This window comes from Colobus angolensis, unplaced genomic scaffold (genome assembly GCF_000951035.1).
Source record: "Colobus angolensis palliatus isolate OR3802 unplaced genomic scaffold, Cang.pa_1.0 Scaffold518, whole genome shotgun sequence".
Classification (NCBI taxonomy): Eukaryota; Metazoa; Chordata; class Mammalia; order Primates; family Cercopithecidae; genus Colobus; species Colobus angolensis.
This window is the reverse complement of record NW_012118688.1, coordinates 1,618,975-1,624,491: the sequence shown is the minus strand read 5'-3', so window position 1 is coordinate 1,624,491 and position 5,517 is coordinate 1,618,975.

Below are 5,517 nucleotides of genomic sequence, written 5' to 3'. Positions count from 1 at the left end.
AAAAAAAAAAAGAAAGCATAGATAAAATGGATTTTATTAAAATGAGACATTTTTGTACATCAAAGTGCACTATCAAAAGTATGAAAAGACAAGTCCATGGAATGGGAGAAAATATTTGCAAGTCATATATCTGATAATGGCCTAGTATACTGAATATATAGAGAAAACCTTTATTTCAACAATAAAAAGGCAAAAATACCAACTAAAAATGGGCAAAAGACTTGAATAGACATTTCTCAAAAAAGAGATATACAAATTGTCAAAAAAACAAAACCCCAAACATGAAAAGATGCTCAACAGCATTTGCCACTGGGGACACAAAGAAACACTACTTCACACCCAGCAGGGTGCCTATAATAAATTTATTTTAAAAGCAACAAAACCACACCAAAAAAACAAAACAAAAATCACAAGTATTGGTGAGGATGTAGAGAAATTGTCATCCTCATACACTGTTGTTGGAAATGTAAAAAGGTGCATCAGTCTGTAAGTTTTGATATTTTCACAAAAAGTCAATAATAGAATTACTATATGTACTATATACTATATGTACTATATATATTATATATATATATATAATATATATCCCATTATATTTCTAGGGATATACCCAAGAGAATTGAAAACAAGAGTTCAAACAAAAAGTTGTACATGAATGTTCATAACATCATTATTTGCAATAGACAAAAACATAGAAACAATACAACTGATTAATAAAGTGCAATAAATTCATATAGTGGAATATTATTCAATTATTAAATGAAATGGAGGCCGGGCTTGGTGGCTCACGCCTGTAATCCCAGCACTTTGGGAGGCCAAGGTGGGCGGATCACCTAAGGTCAGGAGTTCGAGACCAGCCTGACCAACATGGAGAAACCCCCGTGTCTACTAAAATTACAAAATTAGCCAAGCGTGGTGGCACATGCCTATAATCCCAGCTACTCGGGAGGCTGAGGTAGAAGAATCACTTGAACCCAGGAGGCAGAGGTTGCAGCAAGCCGAAATCTGTGTCGTTGCACTCCAGCCTGGGCAACAAGAGCGAAATTCTGTCTCAAAATAAATAAATAAATAAATAATAAAAATAAAAATAAAAAATAAATAAACGGAATGGAATACTGATACATGTTATAGTGTGGATCAACCTTGAAAATATGCTAAGTAAAAGAATTAAAAAACCAAAGGACACATAATTTATAATTCAATTTATATGAAATTCATAGGTAGAAAATACAAATTGCTGCTTGCAAGAAGCTGGATGAGGGGAGACTGTGAAGTGACTGACAAGTATGAGTTGTCTTTGAGTGTCACAAATATTCTTCAACTGGATGTTGATGATGGTTGTACGACATTCTGAATGTATTAAAAGCAAATGAATTGTACACTTTAAAATGATTGAATTTTAAAATGGTAAATTTTGTTATTTGAGTTTTATCTCAGTAAAAAATCATTACCAAAAAATCAAAGAACATTTTCACACATACTAGGTGTCTCTCATTCAGAGATATAAGAAAACCAAACATCAACAAGTCAACATTATTTGGCAAGGTACTGCACCAGCACAGTATCTATGATAAGAAGGCATTGGATTAAAATTAGACATTTCATATGCTTTACTAAACCATAGGACCTATCGGGAATTCAGACAGGAAAATTGGAAAAGTGTCATAATTATAATAAAATTATGACTTATTGTTGAGAATATCTATAAATGGCAGGAGATACAGAATAATATTACAGATAAGATTAGCTATAAAATGGCTGATATTTAAAATATACATTTATATATAAAAGAGCCAACAGATATAAAATTAGGATGACTCTTACCTTTATTGGAGTTCTTCATAGCATCCCTGTGCACTTCAAATATGAGTCTAGTCATAAAAATTGATTAATCACAGACTTTTCAGAATAATCATATGTAATAAGAGATAAATCTGTAGTTTCCCATCTAAACATACAGACCAGGAGACCAGATAACTCTCTGACCTTTTCTTTATATTGCAATGCGATCTGTTTCTCTCTCTCTGTCTCTCTCTCTCTCTCTTCAAGTGTTTGCTTTATTTTGGCACAAGCCATGTAGTATATGTTAGGTAAAATTTATTCACAGCCAGAATTGTCATACTTATATTTTATTACTTCAATTTCAATATATATGTCATTAACATAAATTCAACTATGTGTTAATTAAAAAGCCCAGCTGTGTTGGCAAGATGCAAGTTGAAGACATCATGAATTGCATTAAAAAATAAAATGAGATAGTTCAGAATTTTTGTTCAATGGACATTTTAAAACATTGTAAAATGAGTTCTGTATGAATATTTCTGCTTTACTAAAAACCAAATATAGTTCCAATGACATAAGGTAAAAAATCCTTAAATCAGATCTATGGCTAACATCTGCTAAATCTTGCTCATTTTAAAGTATAACCACATAGAACCTTTAGAAAATTACTGATGACTACTTAGAGTACACAAATGAATGGACTTTTAATAGATGAGATTAGTATATTTACTGGATTCCAGCTTTAAATATTAAACCCATGACGCACCTTCATGTAAATAGAATTGTGTTATTTCAATATGTCTGCTTGTCTTAGTAGCTACTGAGGCGAAGATTAGTGTAAGACTAGAACTTGTAGTAATTTAACCCAAAATACACACCATAGACTTCATACATAGACTCACTGGGGGATGCTTGTTAAAATGCACTTCTCAGGCTTTATCCAGAATGGTCTAAATCACAACTTCTAGGATTCTGTCTTTGGGTTTTGTTTTGTTTTGTTTTGTTTGAGACAGAGGATCTCTCCGTCACCCAGGCTGGAGTGCAATGGCATGATGTTGGCTCACTGCAGTCTTTGCCTCCTGGGTTCAAGTGATTCTCCTGCATTAGCCTCCCAAGTAGCTGGGATTACAGGTGCCTGCCACCACGCCCAGCGAATTTTTGCGTTTTTAGTAGAGACAGGGTTTCAACATGTTGGCCAGGCTGGTCTCGAACTCCTTACCTCAAGTGATCTGCCTGCCTCAGCCTCCCAAAGTGCTGGGATTACAGGCCTGAGCCACCACACCCGGCCAGAACTTCTGGGATTCTTTCCTGATAATTTTCTGATAATTGATAATATCAAATTTGCCATTGGATTTTTGCACCCATCAAAGTTTGAGAACCACTCCCTTCCATCCCCCTTGGTATATATATGGCAGCTTTATCTCTGTCTCTTTAAACATCTCTTCCTTCACTTATTCTAAATCAGCCACTAATACTCCTAGTGTGTATTGCTGCTGATAGTCTCCTTTAGCTTGGGCTCATGTTACAAATTTCATGAGAAGATGGAAAATTATTGTTTTTTTCTTCTTAACATAATTTTGGAAGAAAGGGTTTAAATTTTCCTTAGAACTAAAGGTGCTAACAATCCCCTTATTAAATGGACTGAGACCACACAGTACTTCAAGAATAGAAGTGAACACTGGAATCCACTTTGCAAATTCTCTAAAGGTGATAGGGAATAAAACACTCTAGAGGGGCATCCTTTACAGTGGAAGGTTTTAGGACTGAAATGTAATTTTGCTTAGAAGCATCTAGGGTTAGAGCTGTATGCCAAGATATAACTGCTTAGAACTAATTTTAGTGATAGAAAACTCAGAAACTCTTGTTCACAAATCTGTTCTAAAGAACCAAAGATATTTAAAGAAATCCACTGTTGCTACATCATTCTCTTGTGTTCTCTCATTTATTTTAAATCCACTGGTGTAATTGTTTTAACTGCACTTCCAGTTTGTTGGGCCAAGTGATTATCTCCAACTTAACGTTCCTCTGCTTTCTAATTTTCTCTTCCAACTTTTCCTTATGACCAAAAGCCTTTTATTTTCCTTTTGAAGTAGCAAGTATTGATTATCCCTTTTTCTAGTATATTTTTAGTTAATGTCTTCTATTTCAACATGATAAAATGTTTCATATGTGAGGAATTAAGCAAGGTCTTGTAGAGTCTACAAAAATGAGTAAGTTTGTCTTCGTTCTTAAACATCTCTATCAAAAAATAAAATAAAATCTGGGTAACTATAATTTATTGTATATGCTCAAAAAACTTGAAGGGAATATTTCAAATGAACACAAAGAAATCATAACCACTTGACATGGTGGTTATGCTAGTTGCCCTGGTTTCATCAGTACACATTATATACACATACTGAAATATCACTGTATATCCCATAAATATTTGTAATTATTACCTGTCAATGATAAATAATAGAAAAACCAAATAAATACCACTGCTCCCCAAACCAAAAGAAAAGGAAAAAGAAAAACAAAACTTGGAATGAAATATTTACCTGGAAAACATACAGAAAATACAGTGAATGTGAAGAGGGTAGAAACAAAGAACTATAGGATTAAAGGAGGGCTGCTTGGATGTGGAAATATTTTAAATTACCCTGGATGGGATTTTACATGTGAGGATTACATAAACGTAATTTTTTTTCTTTAAAAAAAAATCTTAACAGTTCTATTGAAGCATAATTTAAATACCATAAAATTCACCCATTTTAAATGCACAATTAAATGATGATTTTTACTACATTTAAAGCCATGCTACCATCACAAATTCAGTTTTAGAACATCTCCATTAACTCAGATATCTCTCCTGTACTTTTTAATATTTTTTTTTATTTCCATAGGTTTTGGGGGACCAGGTTGTATTTGAATACATGAGTAAGTTCTTTAGTGGTGATTTGTGAGATTTTGGTGCACTCATCACCCGAACAGTATATACTGAACCCAATTTGTAGTCTTTTATCCCTCATCCCCTTTCCACCTTTTCCCCCTCAGTCCCCAAAGTCCATTGTGTTATTCTTTTTTTTTTTTTTTCTTTTGAGACAGAGTTTTACTCTGTCGCTCAGGCTGGAGTGCAGTGTCACGATCTTGGCTCACGGCAACCTCTGCCGGGTTCAAGCTATCCTCCTGTCTCAGCACCCTGAGTAGCTGGGATTATAGGCATGCACTACCACGCCTGGATAATTTTTGTATTTTTAGTAGAGGCAGGGTTTCACCATGTTGGCCAGGCTGGTCTTGAACTCCTTTGCATCCTCATAGCTTAGCTCCCACTAATGAGTGAGAACATACAATGTCTGGTTTTCCTACTCCTGAGTTACTTCACTTAGAATAATAATTTGAAGAAGTCAAATTACTTGAAGATAAAACCAATGTTAAAACCAAGTACCCCAATTTTTCTAAGAAATATTTTAATTATTTCTTTCTCTTTTCTCTTTCCCCTATTCCCCTGTTCCCTTCTTCCTATTTAGCTCTTTAGAAATGTAATTATAACCTTATACCTTCCCTTCACCAGACACTCCTTGCAGGGCATGCTTATCTAACTGTGCTTACTTAAAATCTCCAGAGTAGAACTCTCTCCCACCAGGAGATAGCCTCAAGAGACAAAAGTCAGCTTACAACCCAAAGCACAATTACTTTTGTCCGTGATGGAGTCAGCTCAACCACCTGATAGATAAGGCACCGAAGCTAGTCATG